The sequence below is a fragment of the Narcine bancroftii genome, chromosome 6, assembly GCF_036971445.1.
Source record: "Narcine bancroftii isolate sNarBan1 chromosome 6, sNarBan1.hap1, whole genome shotgun sequence".
Taxonomy (NCBI): domain Eukaryota; kingdom Metazoa; phylum Chordata; class Chondrichthyes; order Torpediniformes; family Narcinidae; genus Narcine; species Narcine bancroftii.
In genome coordinates this window covers 216,594,817-216,619,024 of record NC_091474.1, presented here as the reverse complement: position 1 = coordinate 216,619,024, position 24,208 = coordinate 216,594,817, and the positions used below count along the sequence as shown (strand labels likewise).

Genomic DNA, 24,208 nt, shown 5'->3' with positions numbered 1-24,208 from the left:
TAAGACAGTGTCTTTGGTTCATTGATCATTCAGGAACCTGATGACAGTAGCGAAGAAGCTGTCCCTGTGCCGCTGAGTGCTCCCGTTTAGGCTCCTGTACCTTTTTTCCAATGGTAGAAGAGTGAAGAGGGCATGGCCTGGGTGGTGGTGGGTCTTTGAGGATAGAGGCTGCTTTTTTAAGACACCGCCTCATGTAAATGTCCTCAATGGAGTGGTCTGGTGCCTGTGATGTCACAAGCCAGGTCAACAATCCTCCAAAGTTTATTGTTGTCCTGACAGTTGGCACCTCCTGATGCAACCAGCCAAAATGCTTTCCACAGTACACATGCAGAAGTTTATGAGAGTCTCCTCAGACATCTCTCAACATGAGAGGTAAAACAGATAAACTATTTTAAAGTGATCACCCACTAATCAATTCAGACTTCTCAGTGGATGATAAACTTTTTGTTAGCTCAAATCTAGCTTTCATTTCAAGAGGGCATAAAACAAATTGATAAAAGAATGTTCTCCAACTGTTCTTATAATTGGCTACCAAGTGGATGAGCCAGGGGAATGTCTAAATATTAATATAACAGCTGCTTACTCCATTTGTACACTATTTACACAGATGTTTTGCTGAGTCTCCTTCCGGTGAAATGAGAAAATATGGAAACGCATCAGAAAAATGAGGTCCTGAAGTAATGATGTGATCGTTGGTCTTCAGGTGATTAAAGTGAGTTTAACACTGGTGAATGTCTCTGCTGACATATCATTTATTATTTACGCCACACAATAACAACAGACGTGAATTCACAGGTACTCCCACATCTTGTTGCCTGTGAATGATGGAAGTACATGGATATTCCCAATGGACAGCACTAACCCCTTGCTGCATGGTTTCATTCGGTTTCCCTTTTATCTGTAAAGTTAGATAATCGGTGAGGTATGGACTATTCACTTGAGAAAAAAATAAATTGATTCATTTTGATAAGATACTTCATAAGTTATCACGGAGCAATAACAAAGTGTCTGCCAGCAGTATCAATGTACAAACATTTGAATACATTTGAAGAAGCTACATTATTTAATACTTTATCATGAATTGATGGCCACATACTCTCTACTTTTTTCAGACTCTTGTTGTTAATTGAGTTAGATCTGACAGATGAAACATTCCATTAGTGTAGCAAGTCGGCAGGACTATTAAAACACCAGCAATCTAGGTTCAAATCCAGTGCTGTCTGTAAGGAGTTTGTACATTCTTCCCATCACCACATGGGTTTCTTCTGGGTGCTTCAATTTCCTGTCACACTCCAAAAATGTATGACGTTTGTCCGTTCATTGGTGTAGTTGGGCAGCACAGGGGTACGCGAGCTGGAATGGCCTGTTACCGTGCTGTATCTCTAAAATTAAATAAATAAATAAATTGAATTCCACAAAAGCATAAACTCCTGTTCTGTACAAGTTTATTATTCCATGAATGAAGCAGGGATAAACCTACCCAATTCTATCCAATCTCCATGTTTGGAAAACTTGCGCTTCTGAGCAAGTTGCAAATTTCCCTGAAGGATCACTATCCCTTTTAAACATTTATGGGCATTTCTGAAAAGAGTTAACATCGTAAGGCGTCAATGAATTTGATGATCATGGCTGGGTGATTTGTTTTTCCATGTGTTGGAAAAGTAGCATTGAAACTTTACATGCATGTGAACCTGAATAGAATCTCTCATAAATGGCAACAGTAAAATTGGAACAAATTTTATTAGCTTGTCCAATCTGTCCCATTTCTTGGATTTACTGCAGTGCTCATAAATCCCAAAAATTCACTCCTGTTCCAAATTTAAATAATTGTGGATGTCCATTTAAACGGTCTGAAATCAACAGTGCGATTTACACTAACATGAAGCAAAAGATAACAATAAAACAATCCTGGCATTGCTCTGTGTGTGGGAAGCATTTGTTTCATGAATTTGATTGAGGTTTCTGAAGAGGTGACCAGGAGGCCTGAAGAGTGCAGGGCAGTGGATATTGTTCGCATGGATTTAACAAGGCCTTTGACAAGGTTTTCATACAAGTCTGGTCGGTAAGGTTTGATCATATGGGATCCAGTTTAAATTAGACAATTAGATGCAAAATTAACTTGGAAGGAGTCAGAGGGAGGTAATGGTGGGTTGATGAGGTAATCAGGTTGAAGACGCGTGCCCTCGGGGGTCAGCGCTGGGTCCTCTGCTGTTTGACCTATTAATGGCTTGGACAAGAATATGGGTGGCAGCTCTGACTCTACTTTTTCTTTTTAAAATACTTTGTTAATTTGATGAAGAGAAATATTGCATGTATATATTGTATAGATATTAATTAATGATATCATTTTTATATAATGCAACCCAGAATGAGTCACATTATATACATTGTCTCAAAAAAAATGAAATATCCTTATGAGAATTTCACCTCATATTCTAATATACATTGTGATTATCTATATCTTCTCTATTTTTGAAAAAAAAAGTTAAGAACAGAAGAAAAAAGAAAAACTGTCATACTAATCTAACCCCTCCCACTAAACACAGTCACCAACAAATACATTGTAAAGAATCGAGTATCAACTCTCAGACATTGGATAGAAAAACCCCAGAGCACCCTGCCTAAGTCATCAAATTATGATCATAGTCCATGAATGGGCCCCATATCTTGTCAAATTCAGCCTTGATCTCTTTAACATAAGATCTAATTTTCTCCAAGTTCAAGCAAGACATTACATCTTGTAACCATTGCATATGAGCTGGAGCTCTGCTGTCTGTCCATCTTATCAAAATTGCTCGTCTGGCTGCCAACAGATCAGTCTGCTGGATCTGCATGTGAACTCCAGCCCACTCACACCCATCCCGCTGGATGACAGTGATATGAACTGTTTACAAAGACTGCTTTCTCCTGTAGGTTTGGCATGTCTGTTTGAAAGGGTGGGGGGGGGGGTGGATGGCTAATAGCAGTCCCCCACCATTTCCCTCACCACTACATAACATCTCTTCCAGCGACCCCCGATGGGGTGGGTGCTTCAGGACTTGTGGGTATTTCCCTCCCTACAATTTGAGCTCCACCCAAGTCCCAACCCATAGGGTTAACCCACAGGCAGTGAGCAGACCCAGGAAATGTTGGTGCAGGCTCTAAGATGAGCACAGTTCCAACCTTTCAGTTGGCCACAGTGACCGTACGCAAGTCTAGTATCTGGGCACTTCAGTGACCACTGCTAATGGTGCTGCTGGGGGCTTGCTGGACTCTGAATAGGACCCACTGAATTTGTGGTTACCATGCTACCCATGGCTCCCTGTCACCTGGTATGGTTGCTGCATTCCAGCGTTTGTGGTGCCCTATATTCACTCCTTAGATGACTTTGGGGAGCACCCGCCATACAGTGGCCACTGAGACAAGAGGGCCATTATGGATGCCGAGAGGTTCTCAATGACATCCTTTCCCAGATATGGATGGAACAATTGTCCCGTGAGGTGGTCCAGGTGATCAGAGTGCTTGAGGCATTGGCCAATGAGACAGCAGTGGCATTGCCACACACCAACGATGCCTTCACCCAAATGGTGGCAGAGCTGGCAGTTGTCAGGATGGTCGCCCTGCAGAATCAGATGGCCCTGGACTACCTATGTGCTACTGATGGTGGTACCTGTGCAGTGATTGTACCTGCATGTTTATCCCTGATGAGTTGAGGAACATCACCCATTTGGCTGCTCACATTCGGGACTCAGTGGATAATATTAAAAAGTCAAGGGACCAACTCCTCCTGCACAACACCTCATGAGGAAACAGGTGACCATTTGGGTCGCTGTGGGGGGGGGGGAGCAACTGTCATCCACTGGTCGATTGCCCTCATACTCTTTGCTGTTTATACATTATGTTGTGCTTGTAAAATTATCAAGACCATGTCTGCCTTTCTTTAGTTCTGTACAGTCACCTATAGCTTTAACCTTAGAAATAGTTAAGGGTAAGATTTCCATTAAGATATACTAGTTTTATTTGCATTGTCTTAATAATGATTGGTGAGTGGTGTAACCTCTGAGGGGTGGATTATATTGGAAAGGGTCATGGCTGTCACATGACAGCACTGCCCCCTACCTAATTGGAGGACACACCAACTGCCAATCAAGTTTTGGCCCCACCCCACATATTAGTGCAAACCCTACCATTGGCCACTTTAAATTCCTTTGTAATTGGCCTTGGGCTATTGTCCTCTATAATCGACTTAACCTCACTGGTACTGAGCCATTGGTAAATTACCTGGGCTGGCCACTTCAGCCTGCCTGTGCTTGGCCTCTTGTAATTAGCTACTGGTTGCCTGTTAATGACTTGGGCTGTGTTCATAAAGGTGCCACATGTGGTTTGTTCTCCCTCTTTGCAATCTTCAAGGGACCACCTTGCTTCTCTCCAGGCTGAGAAATGTGGAATGGCACTGGATCAGTTGTTGGTGAGTTGTGCAGCAAATAGGGTTGGGAGTGTTGATTATTATCCTTGAATACCTTTGTCCTGTGCCTGCACAGAGTTAAGGGGAAGCAGGTGTTGTATTAACTTTTCCCTTGGTTGCATATGTGTGTGTACTTTGTTCCTATGTTCATTATTAATTGTCCATGTGCGTTTTATCACTTACCCAACTTTTTTCCCACTATCACTAATAAACTGTGCATTTGTTTATTGCTGCTACTTTCTTCCCAGGGCTGCTGTAAATTGTTCATGTGTTGCATCTGTTACCATTTTATACTTGGTGTTTGCCTTGTGTAACTAAAATCCCTTACTACCAACACAATATCCAAAGGCCTTGCCTTTGAGTCCTACCAAACCTGTTTCCTCATTTACAACACCTAATTAGTAAGTTTGCAGAAGATATGAAAATTAGTTGTATGGTAGATGTTGAGAAAAATCATCCAAAGTTATAAAAGGATATTGATAATCTCAGAAAAGAATGGGCCAATGGAATTTATCTATGACCACTAAGAAGTAATGGATTTGGCTAACTTAAAGCCAGGCATAACACGTGTTGTGAGCAATTTTGGGGCAATGGCTAGGGTAAATTCATCAAAGTGCTTGACACATTCATATTTAGCATGTTTCCTTTCTACTGTGTGAAAATGTTTGAGTCATTTATTATAATAAATCATTCCACATTGCTGTATAGATACAAACAGGGTTTCTACTGTATCTTGCAGATAAATTTATGAAGTGCAGCTAGTTGCAAGAGAGATATCTCAAAAAAAAACAGACCAGTTCAGGTCATTGTAGAATGATTAAAATTATTTTATCTCATTATGTTTGAAGCTCATATTTAACAAATGGCACTAAAACTCTCAAATTACTGTTGTAATGGACTATGTGGACCTTTAACCCAAATTTATAATTGAGACACTGCTTGTATATTGAGTCAGGAGTCATTGATGCGAGGGTTTTATTGAAAGCTGAAAAATACTTTTTACCAGTAAAGAACAGTCCAAGCTGTGGTTATTTTTTTGACAACATGAATGGGAAGATCTACTTTTTTCTTTGTAGCAGTGAAAAGATTCTGCTTTAAGGTTTGACCATATGAAAGAGAAGCAGGAGTAAAATACTAAAGTCTGCAGACACTGTGATTGAACTGAGAATGCAATGCTGGAGAAACTCAGCAGGTCAAATGATGTCATTTACATAGCGAAGATAAAGTTACATAACTAATCTTTCGTGCTTGTATGTTTTAAAGGCAATAAATTGTGGCAAGTGTAGGTCACGTGCAAACACTTCCAAAACTGAGCTCTGCTCAACCCAAACAGTCCAGGCTCTGAGTGCCTTTGCAAATCCTTTGAAGGATGCCTATAAGGTCTTCACAAGTAGGTGTTAATTGGACATGCTGTGGAGAAATGGATTATTGTTTTGGAAAGCAGCAGATGAATGGACTCAGGAGATTAGGTCTGGAGCAGCAGTCTGTCAGAGTGCAGTTGGCTGTTCTAAGAGGGACATGTGGTTTTGTGTGTGTCTGTGTAAATTCAGTTCTATGGTTAAGCAGCAGCAGCTGGGACTGGAACAGGACAAGCTGGCAAGCTTTTGGAAAAACCCCATTTTGAAGATGGGTTGTGAGTTCTTAGTTCAAGGATTGAGCAAAATGTAGGCAGTTGAACAAACAAAAGGGGGGGAGGAGATGGGTAGTGGGTGGTTAGGAAAGGGTAGGGGAGGAGATGGGTAGTGGGTGGTTAGGAAAGGGTAGGGGAGGAGATGGGTAGTGGGTGGTTAGGAAAGGGTAGGGGAGGAGATGGGTAGTGGGTGGTTAGGAAAGGGTAGGAGAGGAGATGGGTAGTGGGTGGTTAGGAAAGGGTAGGGGAGGAGATGGGTAGTGGGTGGTTAGGAAAGGGTAGGGGAGGAGATGGGTAGTGGGTGGTTAGGAAAGGGTAGGGGAGGAGATGGGTAGTGGGTGGTTAGGAAAGGGTAGGGGAGGAGATGGGTAGTGGGTGGTTAGGAAAGGGTAGGGGAGGAGATGGGTAGTGGGTGGTTAGGAAAGGGTAGGGGAGGAGATGGGTAGTGGGTGGTTAGGAAAGGGTAGGGGAGGAGATGGGTAGTGGGTGGTTAGGAAAGGGTAGGGGAGGAGATGGGTAGTGGGTGGTTAGGAAAGGGTAGGGGAGGAGATGGGTAGTGGGTGGTTAGGAAAGGGTAGGGGAGGAGATGGGTAGTGGGTGGTTAGGAAAGGGTAGGGGAGGAGATGGGTAGTGGGTGGTTAGGAAAGGGTAGGGGAGGAGATGGGTAGTGGGTGGTTAGGAAAGGGTAGGGGAGGAGATGGGTAGTGGGTGGTTAGGAAAGGGTAGGGGAGGAGATGGGTAGTGGGTGGTTAGGAAAGGGTAGGGGAGGAGATGGGTAGTGGGTGGTTAGGAAAGGGTAGGGGAGGAGATGGGTAGTGGGTGGTTAGGAAAGGGTAGGGGAGGAGATGGGTAGTGGGTGGTTAGGAAAGGGTAGGGGAGGAGATGGGTAGTGGGTGGTTAGGAAAGGGTAGGGGAGGAGATGGGTAGTGGGTGGTTAGGAAAGGGTAGGGGAGGAGATGGGTAGTGGGTGGTTAGGAAAGGGTAGGGGAGGAGTACAGTCCAACAAGCAGGAGGTAATAGGTGGATAAGGGAGGGAGGGAGGGCACATCAGGAAACCAGGGAAGGGGCAATGGCTTGGGGATTAGAGAGGGAAGTTGGTGGAGAACTAGAGGAAAGAAGATAGATGGATGGGGAAGGGAGGGAGAATGGGGAGTAGGCTAGCAGAAACCAGACAAGTTGATGTTAATTGCATCAGGTTGAGAGTGCCTAGATGGAAAATAAGGTGTCATTCCTCCTTTTTTTTTTAAAATATAAATACAGGTTGCTTTGATTTGACAGTACATGAGACAATGGACAGACCTGTCAGTGTAGGAGTGGAGTGCAGAATTGAAATGGTTGAATGGGAGATCCACATCACTGATGTGGACAGAATGGAGGGATCTCCCATAGAACATGGAATATAGAACAATACAGCACAATACAGGCCCTTCGGCTCTTCATGTTGTGCCAACCTATTATCCCTTCCTCACTACCCCATACCTCTCTAAATTTTCTTTCATCTATATTTAATGTTTGATGCCCCAATGATCAGCTTCCACCACCATCTTCAGTGACTCCCTCATTTTCCTATCATTTTCCATTAATCGTCCCATTCACACCGCAAGAAGTACAACCTCCTTCCTCACCACCATTTGAGGCCCTAAACAGTTGTGTGAACAGGGAGTTAACTATTGAATCTTGTGCTCAGTTTGTGATCTCTATATAGGAGAGACTGGATGCAGAATGGACTGCAAGTAGCATAAGTGGGATAAAAAGAAGGATCAAAGGTTTGAGCCAAAGCAGTTTTGGTTCCAAATACTGGCCTTTCTTTTGCTCCCACTGATGAGGCAGATTTCATTTGGCTTCAGATTCCAGCATCTGCAGGCCCTTGTATGTGACAAATGACTGGCTGTCTGGCATGAATGTTGTTCTACTTTCAGGGAAAGGTCAGTGCAAGGATTATTTGTATTGAATCAAACTTTAATGTCATGAACATATCATGAAATTTGTCCTTTTGTGATAGTGTGACAGGTGCAAATATTACTACAAATTACATTTGAAGAATAAATAAGGAAAAATAGGTGATACTGAGGTAGTGTTTGGGGTTCCTTGTTCATTCAGGTTCTGATAGCACGGGGTGGGGGGGGGAGGGAAGATGCTGTCCTGACTAGTTGGGTACTCATCTTCAGACTCCTGTATCTTTCTTTTAATCGTACCAATGTGAAGAGGGCATGGCCTGGATGGTGGGGGTCCTTGAGGACTGAGGCTGTTTCCTTAAGACACTGCCTCTTGTAGATGTCCTTGATGGAATGAAGATGGGTGCCCATGATGTTACAGGCTGAGTAAACAATTCTTCATTTTTTTTTCCGTCCTGTGCATTGGAGCAGAGGTAGAGACAGAATGTTCTTCATTCTACATTTGTAGAAATGTTTGGGTCTTTGGTGAGAAGTGCAGCCTATGGCAAGCCTTCTCAGGATTGCATAGATATGAAGGTCTCAGGACAGATCCTCAGAGGTTGACACCCAGAAATTTGAAGTTCTTAACCCTCTCCACAGCTGACCCCTTGATGAGGATAGGTTTGTGTTCGCAGGTTGTCTTCCTGAAGTCCACAATCAACTCCTTGGTTTTACTAATGTTGGGTGCAATGTTGTTGCACTATCTATTTATCTCATTCCTGTATGCTCCCTCATTGCTGCCTGCAATTCTGCTGATGAACATGGTGTCATCAGCATATTTTCAGATGGTTCTTGAATTGTCTAGCTACACAGTTATGGTTGTTGAGTAAGTAGAGCAGTGGGCTAAGTACATGTCCTTAAGGTGCACCTATGTTGATTGTCAGTGAGGAGACATTTTTTCCAATTCTTACTGACCCTCATCTTCTAATGAGAACATCAAGGATGAAATTACAGAGTGTACAAATACCCACATTTTTTGAGTTTTTGCCCAGCAATGAGGGAATAATGGTGTTGAAGGCTAAGCTGGATATAGCTGGATGTATGTGTTGCTGCTTTCAAAGTGATCCAGATCAGAGTGGAGAGCCAGTGATATTGCATCTACTGTGGAACGCTTGTGACAATGGGTGAATTGCAGTGGCTCCAGACCTTTTTAGGTATGTATTAATTCTGGCCATGATTAACCTCTCAATGCATTTCATCACAGCAGATGTGAGTATTACTGAGCTATTGTCATTGAGGCAGCTCACTTTTGCTCTTGAGTAATGGGATGATTGATGTCCTTTTGAAGCAGGTGGGAACCTTTGACTGCAGCCACAAGAGATTGAAAATGTCTGAACACTTGGGTAGATGGTTGACAGAGATTTTCAAAACCCTGCCAGGTACATCATGAGGGCTTAATGCCTTGTGAGGGTTCACCCTCTTGAATGATGATCTGACGCCTTGTATCATAGGGTCATCAACCTTTGCAGTTACGTTTTCCTTCTCAACGTGTACTATGACAGATTAGGTTATAATTTAAAGGCAATAAATTGTGGCAAGTTTTTTAAGTGTAGGTCATGTACAAACACTTCCAAAACAGAGCTCTGCTCAAGCCAGACATTTTCAACCCATTTTCAAGATAGGTTGTCAGTTCTTAGTTCAGACTGGTCAAAGCCCTTGTGTTCCATACAAGAGGAGATGGCTGGCTGCATAATATTTCCCTTGAAATAAGGGAAACAAAAAGGAACTATGTTGTGATCTAAAAGAAAGGGGTAATCATTTGGAAAACCCTGATGGGGAAAGTTTCTTTGGCAAGATACTGAAGTGGCTGATCTGAAGGAATCAGACGTGGATGTCCATCGAGCAACAAATCTCTCTGAAAACTGACAAGAACCTTCCTGAGTGGTAACCATTTACCTTTCAAGCACCAAAGCCTGGTGAACTTCATAAATGTTAAATTCTGTGCACAGTATAAGAATTGCCTGCAACCAGTGAAATTGGAGGAATGAGAAGTGAGATTGGACACTGAATCAAATAACTTTTCTGAACTTGCACATAATTACATACACATGTGCTTAGACTTGGGAGATGGTTAAGTTAATAGTAATGATAAAGTATGATCCAGTTTTATGTCTAAAGATGATTAAAAGCAACTTTGGTTTAAGAAACCATTTGTCTTGGTGAATTTCTATTGCTGTTGGGTTTTTGGGTTGTCTGGGCTTGTAACAAGTACATAAAAGATGTTCTGCTCATCGGATAGTGAAGAACAAATTATATGGTGTTAAACAAGAAAATCTACAAATGCTGGGGTCCAGAGGAATACACAAATGTGCTAGAGAAATTCAGCATATTGATCAAGGCTCTGATCACTCAGAGGTGAGAGCACTGGCCTTGCAAACCAGGGGTCACATGTTCATTCCTTCCTCAGGCCTCATTTCTTATGTTAACTTGGCAAATTAAAGAATTTGTATATTACGTTCTAAATGTAGTATTACATGCCAATAATGGAACCAGATTACCATTATGCCATGTGATAGAATTCCTAGGCAACAGCTTTCATTTGACTATTTGCATCCAAATTGTCAGTCCTCTGCCCATCATTTACTCTAACAAGTTCTTGAAATGAATTTGATCTTTATTTACCTTTATACCTGTAATTTAGATTACATTACAGAATGTGATTAAATGAATTACAAATATTGCAGTTAGATCTCTTAAATTTTTTTGCTTGACTGAAATGCCCAGTCAAGCAAAACACTTTGCAAACTGAATACTTCAGCCAGTCCATCCCCATTTTACACAATAATATGAATTTTGATTTGTGTATCCATTTATTTTAAGATCTGCACACAATCAGTTTGGAATTTTGCATGAAAGCCCTGTGCTTTCGAAGTAAAATTTCCAAGTATTGTAAACATATCTAAACTTGAAGCTGCAGTTTCATCTCAATTGGAGAATAAATAGAAAATTGAATTGTTCTGACTGAGAACATAGGACCAAGAAATGTGCAGCACAGAACAGGCCCTTTGGCCCACAGTGTTGTGCCAATCTAATAACCTACTCTAACTGCCAAGAATTTCCCAACTGAATAACCCTCCATTTTTCCTGCCTCCATTGCCAGCAGCACATTGCATGCACCCACCAATCTCTGAAAATCATAACTCTTCCATTCTCCCTGTACTTACTCCCAAGCATTTTAATATTGTGCCTGCTGGTGTTAGCCATTTCAGCCTTGGGGGTGGAAAAGCCTCTGGCCATTCACACGATAAATGCCTCGTCATCTTTACATCTATATCCGAAGAATAATCTGTTGTTTCCAACACCCCTTCCCATCCACCCCACAGCCATGAAGAGAGGAAACTCCTACATATAGGATGAAAATTTATTTTTTTTTAAAGTAGATTCTGAGAAAATCTTGAATAGATTTCCTTCCCACACTGAGATATGATAATTATGGTGTTTAAATGAGCCAAGCAAGTGGTGAGAAACTATTTCCTCTGTTGGAGGTTCAGAACAAGAAGGCATAACATTAAAAATGCTAATACAGGTTTTGCCTCTCTCAACTGGTGCTCTGGTCCAGCAACTCTTGTGGTCTGGCATGCTTGAATCTGCCACCATTAGTGCAAACTACTTACAGGTAGTACTGGACTCTAACCCCCCAGTCCTGATCACTGGTGTTGCAAAGGTGTTGCACTATCTGCTACTGTAACCATGCCGCCCCACAGTATAATTTCCTGTTTTAAGCTTTGTTCTAGCATTCATCCGTTTAAAATAGGGGTTCTCTTAGGGGTAGTTTTTTGGCATTTTCTATAGTCTGGCATTGGCTGGGTCCCAATGTTACTGGATTAGAGGTACAACCTGTAGTTCATTTGGTGCTGATGTAAAATTATGGAAATCTAGAAATGTTTCCCTCTTGAAGTTGATTCAATAGAAACATTCAAATCTGGGATCAAAATATTTTTTCTGGTCAGAGAACTAAGGTTGGGAAGTGTGCCACCTGTGGCAGATTCATCTGTCCTCCATGGTATTAGTAGAAGTGACAATTACAGAATCCTCATGGAGGACACTTTGAAGACCCTCTCTGCTGTGCTGTGTGGCACAATAACTGTATTAAATGGGATATTTAGAACAGATTTGTCAGAAAACTGGATAGCTGAGGTACCACTAACCATGAACAGCAGAAGAAATGTCAACCACCACAACCTCTAATATCATAACTCAGCATATCCTATTCTCAAGATTCCAGATACCTTTATTGTCATTAATTTTAAAATACACATTTGTCTTCCTTTCATTGGTCCTGAAAAGTTCCATTAGTGTCACACCGCGATCAAGACCAGAAAGAAAAGCAAAAGGGAATTGTTTCAAGTGCACATGTATCCAACTTCTCAAATGTCACCACCCCCTGTGTCCCCATATCCCTTCATAGCTGCACGGCCTCTTGTCAGGTGCAGTCATGAACCTGAGCTCAAGTCATCCAAGCAAACCTCCTTGGTCCCTGGTTATGAATCCCCAAAACTATGAGGAATCTATTGGTGCCCAAGGTGTTTTGGGTTCTCTGTTCACTATTGATGTTCTCCTGAATCCTTGACTCAATACCTAGTTCTCAAAAGCCAGTCACCAGGTGAAGTCCTGGTGTGAGACCATTGTCTGCAAGCTTCACACTGGGCCATTGCTGTGGACTCCTCCCCTGTAGGATTCTCTCGCAGGCTTCTCCTATGTGGCAGGTGTTCTTCCATGCTTGTGCCCTGTGCAGATTTCCCCAGCTTGCCTGGAGTTCACCACACTTGAGGTCTAGGCTGCTGAACATGGGTATTGCCATCATAGACACTGGATGCTAATCCCAATCTATATGCAGGACAGCTGAACAGTAACATCTTGCAGAGGGGTGCTGGAAGCTGCTCCCAGCTCCTCCTGGTTCCAGACCAATGGTGCCATTGATGTTACTGCAACTGTAACAATGATTTATCAATTCACCACTTCTCTCAATCCTTGGGATCAATCCTGTTTTTTTTTTAAAACTTTTTTTAAAGATTCTTGTGTGTGTGTACCATTTTTTAACAAAAAATAATTATGCAAATTGATGTTTTTCCATAATAATGTAGGCTTTCAATTTATTATGCCAGTGTATTATACTAATCTCCATATTATCTTTCCATGTACTAGCTACACACTTTCATGCTACAGACAACACTAAATGTACAAATGCAATTTGAAACTTATCCAACCCTAATATCCTTAAAGAAACCATATAACCCAATAAAAAAATGGATGGGTCTAATGGAAGTTTAACATGATAATTTTTCTTAAACTAATCTAATTCCTTCCCAAAATGATTGTACTTTAACAGCATGTTAAAGTTTCAATACATAAACCACATCTGAAACAAGAATCTGAGTTACTAAAACCATATTTTTTCAATGGAGTTAAAAATAACTGATGTAAAATAAATTACTATTAACCATTCCATATCATACATTCATCAATTTAATTACACTATCATTAGCACATATCCACCCAATTATCTTCTGGAAAAAAAAAGGTTATATCACTTTCCCATTTCAGCTTAGACTTCTCCCATTCCAGTTTATCCATATTAGCTTGTAACACTTGATACATAACTGAAATATAACCCTTCTTTGGTGTAGAGGAAATCAAAGATTCAAACTTCATCAATACAGGTAAAATCATCTCTTTATCTTTGGTGAAAGATATTTATGGTAATAATACACAAAGAATTTTCAGATAGATCAAATTGTTCCCTCAATTGGTTAAAAGAAAGAAGTTCTCATTCCTTAAAACAATCCTGCAATGTCTTTAAACCATTAGAGTCCCAACTCTTTAAATGATTATTGAAAGTTGCAAAAGGAATAAGCAGAATATTATATAATGGGGTTAAAATTAATAATTTACATTTTGATCCTAAAATCTTATTTCTTTTACTCCAAACCTTGTACAAATGTTTTAATACTGGCATATTGCATTCCCACAACAAATTCATATTCCATCGAAATATAAATTGATGCACCTCAACAACCTCAACAAGCCATCTCCACTTTCACCCAACTTGGAGGTTGATCCATGCCCATCAACCTGCTAACAAATTTCAACTGAGCTGCTTCATAATTTGAAAATGAGGTAACTGAGTCCACCTAATGCATATTTCCATGTGAGTTTATACAATGCTACTCATGGTAATTTTCCTTTCCATAAAAATTCCCTCACCACTTTATTTAAATCCTGGGGGGGAAAAAAAACCTTTGAAAAGGAATATGGTATCGACTGAAATAAGTAATGAATTCGGGGAAAAATATTTATATTGGAACAATTTACATGACCAATTAAGGTTAATGGAAGATCTTTCCATTTAATTAAATCTGCATTAATCTTTTTTAATAAAGCAACATAATGTAACTTGTATAAAGATTGATAATCAGCATTTGCAATTACTCCTAAATATTTGAGTTTATCTGACCATTTTAACTTTATAATACTTTTATATTCTGAATAGTCACCCTCTCCAAATGGCAAAATTTCACTCTTATCCCAATTAACTTTATATCCAGAAAGTTCTCAAAATTGTAATAATCATTCCTGCAATTGTGACAATGGCTGTTTTGGTTCTGTCAAATGTATCAAGACATCATCTGCAAATAAATTCATCTTTTATTCCTCATCCATAACTTTCATCCCTCTTATCTTTTCATTCTGTTTTATCATCTGAGCTAATGGTTCAATAGCCAATTCAAACAAGTCTAGTGACAATGGACAACCTTGCCGTGTCAAACATGTCAATTTAAATGGTAAAGAAACTTGACCATTTGTCACCACACTGGCAATTGTGTTTGTATATAAACTTTAACCCAACCAATAAAAAAGGGCCAAATTTAAACTTCTCTAACATCTTAAATAATAAAAAAAAGTCCCATTCAAGCCAATCAAAGGCTTTTCTCATATCTAGCGCAACCACCATTGGGTGGTTGGGCTGTTTTCAATATGCATTGACCAAAGTTATCAACCGAAGGATGTCATCTGATGCATTCCTATTCTTAATAAAACCTGTTTTATCAATGTGTATCAACTTAGGAAGGTACTTAGCAAGCCAATTTGCTAACACTTTTTCTATAATTTTATAATTTACATTCAATAAAGAAATGGGTCTATATGGAATTTAATACAGATAAATGTGAGGTGCTGCATTTTGGAAAGGCAAATTTAAATAGGTCATATACATTGAATGGTAGACAATTGAGGAGTGCAGAGCAACAAAGGGATTTAGGAGTTATGGTAAATAGTACCCTCAAGGCTGATACTCAGGTAGATGGTGTGGTGAAGAAGGCATTTGGAATGTTGGCCTTCATAAATCGGAGTATTGAATTCAAGAGTAGGGAGGTTATGATGAAATTGTACAAGGCATTGGTGAGGCCAAATTTGGAGCACTGTGTACAGTTTTGGTCACCAAATTATAGGAAAGATATAAACAAAATAGAGAGAGTGCAGAGAAGGTTCACGAGAATGTTGACAGGATTTCAGGGTCTGAGTTACAGGGAAAGGTTGTGCAGACTGGGGCTTTTTTCTCTGGAGCGTAGAAGATTGAGAGGGGACTTTATAGAGGTGTTTAAGATTTTAAAAGGGACACAGAAAATGTGGATAGGCTTTTTCAATTAAGAAAGGGGGAGATTCAAACTAGAGGGCATGGTTTAAGATTGAAGGGGGAAAATTATAAGGGGAACATGAGGGGAAATTTCTTTATGCAGAGGGTGGTGGGGATGTGGAATGAGCTTCCGGCAGATGTGGTCGAGGCGGGATCATTGGTTACATTTAAGGAAAGACTGGATTGTTACATGGATAGGAGGAGACTAGAGGGGTATGGACCAGGTGCTGGTCAGTGGGACTAGGAGGGTGGGGATTTGCTACGGCATGGACTAGTAGGGCCAAACTGGCCTGTTCTGTGCTGTAAGTGGTTATATAGTTATATGGTATTCCCAATTCCCAAGAAGACACTTTCAATGGATCTCTATTTTTTTTTTCAGAATTAGTGTTTAAAGCCTCAAACAAGATTCTGGTAACACCAGTTCTTCAGTTATTCATGTACTACATCCCCAAATACAAAGATAAATCTTCAAGATTTTATAAAATTCCACAGAAAATCCATCATCCCCTGGTGACTTTCCATTTGGTATCTCCTGTATAGCCTCCTTAATCTGAAAATTTAAACTGAGATTCCAATTCCATCACATCTTCCTCCTCTAATACCGGTAATGTTAATTTAGATAAATAAGATTCAATAAGACCATTATCCTGCTTCCCCTCAGAAGTATATAATTTTTGATAGAATAAATAAAACTGGTCATTAATTTCCTGATGTTTATATAGAACTATTGAATTTTTTTTAACCATATTAATTGTCCATGATACCTGTTCTGTTTTTAATTGCCACACAATTATGTGCCCTCTCACCCAATTCATAATAACGCTGCTTAGATCGATTAATTAAATGCTCAAATTGATAGGTTTGTAATATATTGTAATGTAATTTCAAATTTGCCAAAGCTGCTTTTTAAAAATCTTCTGTCACTTCTTTTTGAAAATCTTTCTCTAACTCAGCAATGCATTTCTCCAACTCTAAACTTTCTGCCATATATTGTTTCTTAACTTTCATAGTATTATAATTTGCCCTCTTAAATAAGCGTTCAAAGCATCTCATAATAAAAAAACAGCTATCTACAGAATTAACATTCTCTGCCAAAAACAAAGTAATCTGTTATTTAACAAAAGTAACAAACTTTTTTCAATAACATTAAATCTCCATCTGTAGGATGAACGTACTACTTCCGATTTACATGGAAAGTGTAAAAAAGACAATAAAGAATGATCTAATATAACCCTACTTCTGTACTCAGCCTGTAATATTCTATCCTGTAAATGCGCTGATACCAAAAAAATCTATTCTGGAAAATGAATCATGTCAAAATGAATAAAAAGAATAATCTTTCTCCATAGGATTAACTCTTCAAATATCCAGCAAATTTAAATCTTTTATCAAAGCCCCAATTTATATCACCATCATTGATTTCCTTATACTTTTTGGGACCTGTCCAATAAAGGATCCAGAACACAATTAAAATCTCCCCCGACTAGAATATTTTAATTAGCCTGATTTAACAACAAAGCTTCTGAAATAAAACATTCATCAACTATATTAGGTGCATAAATATTAAGCAAAGTCCAAGCATGGCAAGATGGCGTAGAAGACAGATGCACAAATCCACCTTCCCCCAGCTAGTTTTTTAAATATCTATTTTTAAAATTTACAAAAGAGAGTGAAAGTAATATTCATAGTTTTTGGAATACTGGAGGACTGTAATGAAAAAAATGAAAGCTCAATTACAGAAGAAATTACCTTAAAAGTATTGAAGAATTGAGGCCTACCTGTCCAGTTGAAACCACGGAGTCATCAATGGGAGTCCCCAGGCCTCAGAGGACTCCTGCTCAGCTACGTATGACGCCGGTGCCGATCCTGCCTCTGCAAGATGGCACCGGCTTGATGACAAGTTTGGCTGGCGCTGACCCGTGCTCCCGTGAAGCTGGGTCACGAGTGGTCTGGCCGAGAGAGGAGCCCTCGAGCCCGCAACATGGCTGGGTGAACCGGGAATGCTCAGTGTAGCATCAGAGGATGGGTGGTTCTACCGGGCATGCGAAATGCTTCGAGGTTATGCGACTTATTGGCACAAGTGTGGGCTGTGCGGGAGCCTGAGCGACGATGCCCTGATGAGGTTGGTGTGACGTCCTCGGGTGTTCAGACCTGCAGCCGCACTGGATGAGGATCCACTGTGACTGAAGAAGAAGAGGACCTAACTTTACTGGGAAGTACACAGGAACAAAGAGAAGTTGAGACTAAGGAAGGTAGGCCTCAAAGGGAGGTGATGGAACCCAGAATGGATTCTGTGTGTGTTGTTTTGGAAGGGATTGCTTACCAAATGGATAATATGTTGAAACAGATGACTCGACGATGTTTGGAAATGAAGACTAAAATGAGTACTATGTATGAAGAAATGACAAATATGAAGCAAGGTATGACTGTAGTTAAAAGTGATGTTAATAGATGTATAAAATCAGTAGATGGGGTACAAGTTAACTTTTTCAAAAAAATTGAAGCTACTTTTTTTGAATGTAATAAGGAAAAAATGGAAAATGTGGAGGATTCCTTTGTGGAATGGGGGATTCAGAAAAAAAGAATTATTGTCGAAAATTTATTCATTGGAAAATCAAAGTTGGAGGGATAATGTAAAAATAGTGGGTCTCCCAGAAGATATTAAAGGCTCTGATATGATTTAAAATCTTTCAAGAAATTGATTCCTGAGATGTTTGGCAAGGAGTTTTTTCCAGATAGTTTGGAGTTGGATTGAGGTGTTTCCAGGACAATCACCACAGGTGGATTTAATTTGTTGTTTGAAACACCAAGATAGGGAAATGATATTATGACTGGTGGTGCAGACGGCACAACAAAGTCAAACTCCAATGATGAATCAAAATAATAGAATTTTTATGCATATTTGAGTCAAGAAATTATTAGGCAACGTCGGGAACTTAACTCAGCCAAAGAAGTATTGGGGCGGAAGGGTTATAGGTTTGCTTTTCATAATCCTGCGGTGTAGTTTTTTATGGCAATTTTCAATCTCAATTTTTTTGAAAATGATCATGATGCATTAAATTTTGGCAATTCGTTGCCAGATTTACGAGGGGATGGTCGATCTTCACCGCCGTCACCTAAAAGAATGGGAAGAAATGGTCTATGGGAAGAATGATTTGGTCGTCTTGATATTGAAGACCCGGAACGGTCATTGGGACTAGAATCATTGGGTTGATTATATTTATTATATTTGATTGTGTTTCACTGAACAATATACTGGCAGGGGGGTGGGGGGAGGGGGAGGGGTGGGGGGGGTTGGATAAATAAGATTCAATAAGACCATTATCCTGCTTCCCCTCAGAAGTATATAATTTTTGATAGAATCTTTGACAGTCATCTACTACCTTTGGGGTTTTTTAGGGTTTTTTTTTTACTTGATGTTTTTAGGGGAGGGTTTGTGATTTTGAGGATTTATAAGGGGAGTGATATTTTATAGTGGGTGAATATATTGTTAGTTTGTAGAAATTTCTAATTTGAAATTTGCAACTTTTAATGTTCAGGGGTTGAATAATCCAATTAAGCGAAAGCGAGTTTTAGCTTATATTTAACATTTATTATTGGGGGAGATGGAAACAAAGCGCAAGCGCTCCCCCCAAGCTACACTGCCTGTGTTGTTGACCTGAGTGCCGGACCACTCAGGAGCCCTGCTTTACCGTTTTAGCGTTCCTCAACCCCTTCTGTGCATTGTTCAAGCACGTGTAAGACCATTCTTCCTTTTCCATCTGTGAATGGTGATGGACACTCAAACAGGTAACAAGAAGCACCTCCATCTGCAACAACCTTGGCTTCTTCCTCAGATTGCTATCATCTGTAAAACCAGAGTCTAGCCATTTCAATTCACTACATGATGAATGATTTTTAATTTTAGAGTTAGATTGGTAACAGCCCCTTACAGTCCATGAACCCTTGCTGTCTAAATGCACCAATTAACAGACAAACACTGGATGTTTTTAAACATGGAAGGATGCCTGTGCACCCAGAGGAAAATACACACAGCTACGGGGAGAATTATACAAACTCAACCCAGACAATACTGGATTCTACCGCAAGTCACTGGTGTTGCAATAGCATTTTGCTAGCTGCAACACTAACTGCGCCACTATTAAATGTTTCAGAGCACTCGAACTGTAGAAGAAATTAAATTTGACAAGATTGCAGCTAAAGTACAGATTTGTACGAGGACTGGCTGTACCTCGAGCCCAATCATTCCAGTCTTTTTACAACACTGGCATCTACCCAACAAGGGCCAAGTGTCCAGTGCTGACCTGTTTACAAAGGAAGAAGAGAAATTCCATCTAATCTCTACCAAGTCCACTTCTTATGAGTAGAAACATGGAGTGTGTTGTCCGCAGTGGTATCAAGCAACACTTGTCCACAATTTCCAGATTTCATTGCACCCATGGACCAAAGAGCTGAATTCTGAAATGAAAGTAGAAAATCTGCAGATGCCCGAGTTGAGTGCAACACCAAATATGTGGGAGAAACATAAGGGGGTCATGCAACTTCTATAGGAAGTAAAGGATAACAATTGAACCAAAGAACAATACTACACAGAAACTTTTTTAAATTTAATAAACAGCCCTTCTAGTCTGTGCTGAAATATTATTCTTCCTTGTCCCACTGATCTGCATCCCTCCATAGTCATCCCATACATGCAGCTGTCCAAATTCTTCTTAAATGTAAAGAAAAAATGAGCCTGCTTTCACCAATTTAAAAAAAAAACAGTGTAAATTTTTCACCTTTAACCCACACACTCTAGTTTTTGGCTCACTGAACCTCAGTGGAAAAAGCCTGCTTTCATTTACTCTATCTATAGCTATCATCATTTTGTATATAAATCCCATCTCATTCAGCTATGCTGTTCAACTTTTCCCTGTAACTCCATTTCTGAAGTCCGGGCAACATTCTAGTAAATCTTTTCTGCACTCTTTCTATCTTTCGTGTAGTTAGGTGACCAAAAAAATGCACACAAAACTCTGAATTTGGCATCAGCAATACTAATACAACTTCACTCTAATATCCTAACTCTGATACACAATACTTCGATTTATGAAGCCCAATGTGCCTAAAGCTCTCTTCCTGACCTTCTCCAATATTTTAGGCTGGTGCCCTTTATTTCTGCGGATACTTGATTTCATGCTGACTTTCTCCAGCATGTGTTTTGCTGTTGAATTCTGGAGGAGAGTGATATCATTGCAACTGATTTCGGAAGACTGCTGGTGACAGAAAGGGGCATTGAGGAGCATGGACTAAACTGAAGTTGAATGGAAAAATACTTCAATGGTTGGACCCATACCTCATGGAAAGAAAGATAATTGATTGTTTGAGGTCAAGCATCGCAGCCCAGGACACGAATTGCTCCAAGTAGCAATCAGAAGAGTATTCAGTGGAAAAGCCTCAGTTTGCGTGGATCAAGTTGAAGAATACAATCTTGGTGGGTCATTTACTCAGCCTGAATGGGGGGGGCCTTTGTCTGACGGTTATAAGTGCTGCAGTGTTCTGTGAATTCTGATAATTCCTCCCATCATGTTTGTGTATGAAGCTGGCCCATTTGATGCTTAATTGGGAGGAGCAGGTTATTGTGCTCAAGCGCAAGTTTGGCTTCAATGACTGAAGCCATGAAGTTCAATGGTAATGGCTGGTAGGAGGTGGGGAGTAAAGGGAAGCAGCATTAGCATTTCCACTCACTGATTATTCTGAGACCCATCAATGACTTCATAGTAAAGATTGTCGACACACAGCAATTTCATACAGTTTTGACTGTATGATGCAAAAGACATTGTATGAAGTGCAGAAAAATGCATAGGAACAAACAGTATGGTTTAAAACAATTATTAATAGTCATGTACATTAAAATGTAGTTAAATATTTTGCTTCTGTGCTGAAACACAGATTTGGAACAGTAATTCTGATTTATAAATTAACTTTTTAAGAGAGGATCCACATTCTTCCTTAGTTGGATGGCACTTCCTCCAAATCAATTGTTTTATCTGCATTTTATTCCATGACTGAATTAGAATCAAACTCTGTAGGTCCAGTTCCCAATGGCAGAAAAAAAATCAAGGAGTTGATGAATAATCATTGATTTCCACTTCCTCCAGTTTTTAAATCATAAACTGTATACCATAACTTGTTCCAATGCTTTAAACTATTATTTTTTAATTGCAATAATTTTGAATGATATTGAATGGGTGAGGTCATTGTCCTTGACAGAATTAATTTTGTAATGGTATTAAAACTTCAAGAAGGGATCTGGAGACACTGATTAACAGGTTTTGAAATTAACCACGGCTCAAAAATTTATCTGGACTGTTAAATTATTAAACTCTTTATCAGTGTATGATAAAATGACTATCAAGTTTGTAGCTAATGGAGCAGAATAATGCCATTCAGCTTATCAAGTCTGCTTCAGTATTCAAATCTATGTCTGATATATTATTCCTCAATCCCATTCTCCTGCCTTCTTCTCCATACTAATCAAGAAGCCATCAACCTCTGCTTTAAATAGACCCAATGGCTCGGCCTTCATAGCCATCGAGGCAACAAATTCCACAGACTCATTACACTCTGGCTAAAGAATTTCTTCCTCAGCGGTATTCTAAAGTGTCATTTTGTATTCTGAGGTTGTGCCCTCTAGTCCTCAACACTCCCACAACTGGAAACCTCTTATCCATGTTCACTGAATCTCGCTTTTCCAATATTCAATTAGTTTTAATAAGATCCCCCTTCATTCTTTTAAACTCCAAAAAGAACAGGCCCACTTTCAACTGAAATACTTGCCCATCATGCACCCAACAGCTGTGGCAAGGCCTCCATGCCATAACCTGTTACAAAACCAAATCAGGTGAAGTTACAGATGGCAATCTTTGCTCTCACAGTAGTTCAATGCCTACTATAACTGATCTGACAGTGAATAACCACCCCTCTGCACCCCCATGTCCCCTGATCCCATATTGTCTGTATCTGATGATGTGTATGCTGCCTTCAGGACAATGAATCCAGGAAAGCATCCAGCCCGGAAGGAGTATCTGGCCAAGTATTTAAAATCTGTGCTGACTAACTTAAATTTCAACCCATTTTGGTCCATAAGTCTGTGCCACTCAATTTACACCCAATTAACCTACATCCCCAGTTTGTTTTGAATGGTGGGAGAAGACCAGAACACTCAGGGAAAAGCCACACAGACTTGGGGGAGAGTGTACAAATTAATTATAGACAGCGTGGGATTCTAATCCTGATTCCTGGTGCTATAAAGGCATTGTGCAAACCATTATATCAACCATGCCATTCCCAAATCTACCAATGTATTCACAGATATCTTCAACTTCTCACACCAGCAGGGCATGGTAACAACCTATCACAAACAGGTGTCAAAATCATACTGGCGCCTAGGAAGAGTATCCTAACCTGCCCTTGAAAGGCTGGTATTGAAGACTATCAGCCGCTGTCTGAGCTGTGACATGGGTAAGTTCCAGTTTGCCTATCATAATGGCAGGTTTACACTAGATGCCATATCACTGGCTTTATGCAAAGCCCTGGAACACCTGGACAGAAAAGATGCATTCATCAGAATTATCTTTATCGACAACAGTTCAGCATTTTACATCATCATCCCCTCAAAGCTGATCAGCACATTCCAAGACCAGGGATTCAACACCCCACTATGTAATTGGATCATGGATTTCCATGCCTCCACACCACAATCAGTGAGGATTTGTAAGAACATCTCCGCAATCTCCATTAGTTCCAGAGCACCACAGGGCTGCATTCTTTCCCGCTTGTTCTACTTACTTTAGACCTAAACTGTGTGGCTCAGTATGACAATAATTATCGTCTACAAATTTGCTGATGTCATAGTTGTAAGTTGTATTTAAAAAGTGAATCAGCATGAAAATGTGATTGAATGGTGCGCCAACAACAACCTTGCGCTCAATGTCTCCAAAAGTAAGGAGCCGACTGTTGACTTCAGGAAGGGCAATCCAGAGGTATACAATCCAGTCTGGGGGTTCAGAGGTGAAATGTGAACAAATTGAAGTTTTTGAGTCACTATCTCAGAGGATCTTTCATGGACCCAACACACCAATGGCAACTTGAAGACATCCTGTCAGTGCTTTTACTTCCTCAGGAGATCGCAGAGGTTTGGTATGACACCAGAAACCCCGACAGATTTCTACAGATGTGTAGACTAAAGTGTGCTGACCTGCTGTTTCAGTCTGCTATGGGGATACCAAAACTTCTGAGTGTAAAACCCTCCAAAAGGTCCTGGACACAGCCCAGGACATCACCAGTAAAACCTTCCCCACAAAGAAGAATATCTACAGGGAACGTTGCTGTCAGAGAGCAGCAGCAATCATTAAGGATTCACACTACCCAGCACATGCACTGTTCTCACTGCTGCCATAAGGAAAGAGGGGTAGGTGCCACAAAACTCGCACCATCAAATTCAGGAACAGCTGCTACCCCTCCACCATCAGACCCATCAACAATCAGGGACTCTCTGTCAGTTTGTTTCCATTCATTATCTGCTT

At 40.3% G+C, this 24,208-nt stretch overlaps 1 long non-coding RNA gene across 1 annotated transcript; it reads left to right on the top strand.

The window, feature by feature from the left end:
* Positions 1-282: 282 nt before the first annotated feature.
* On the top strand, positions 283-728 carry LOC138735526 (uncharacterized). Its single transcript, XR_011339737.1, has 2 exons — positions 283-372; positions 608-728. It is a non-coding gene; the product is annotated as an uncharacterized lncRNA (long non-coding RNA).
* Positions 729-24,208: the final 23,480 nt, after the last annotated feature.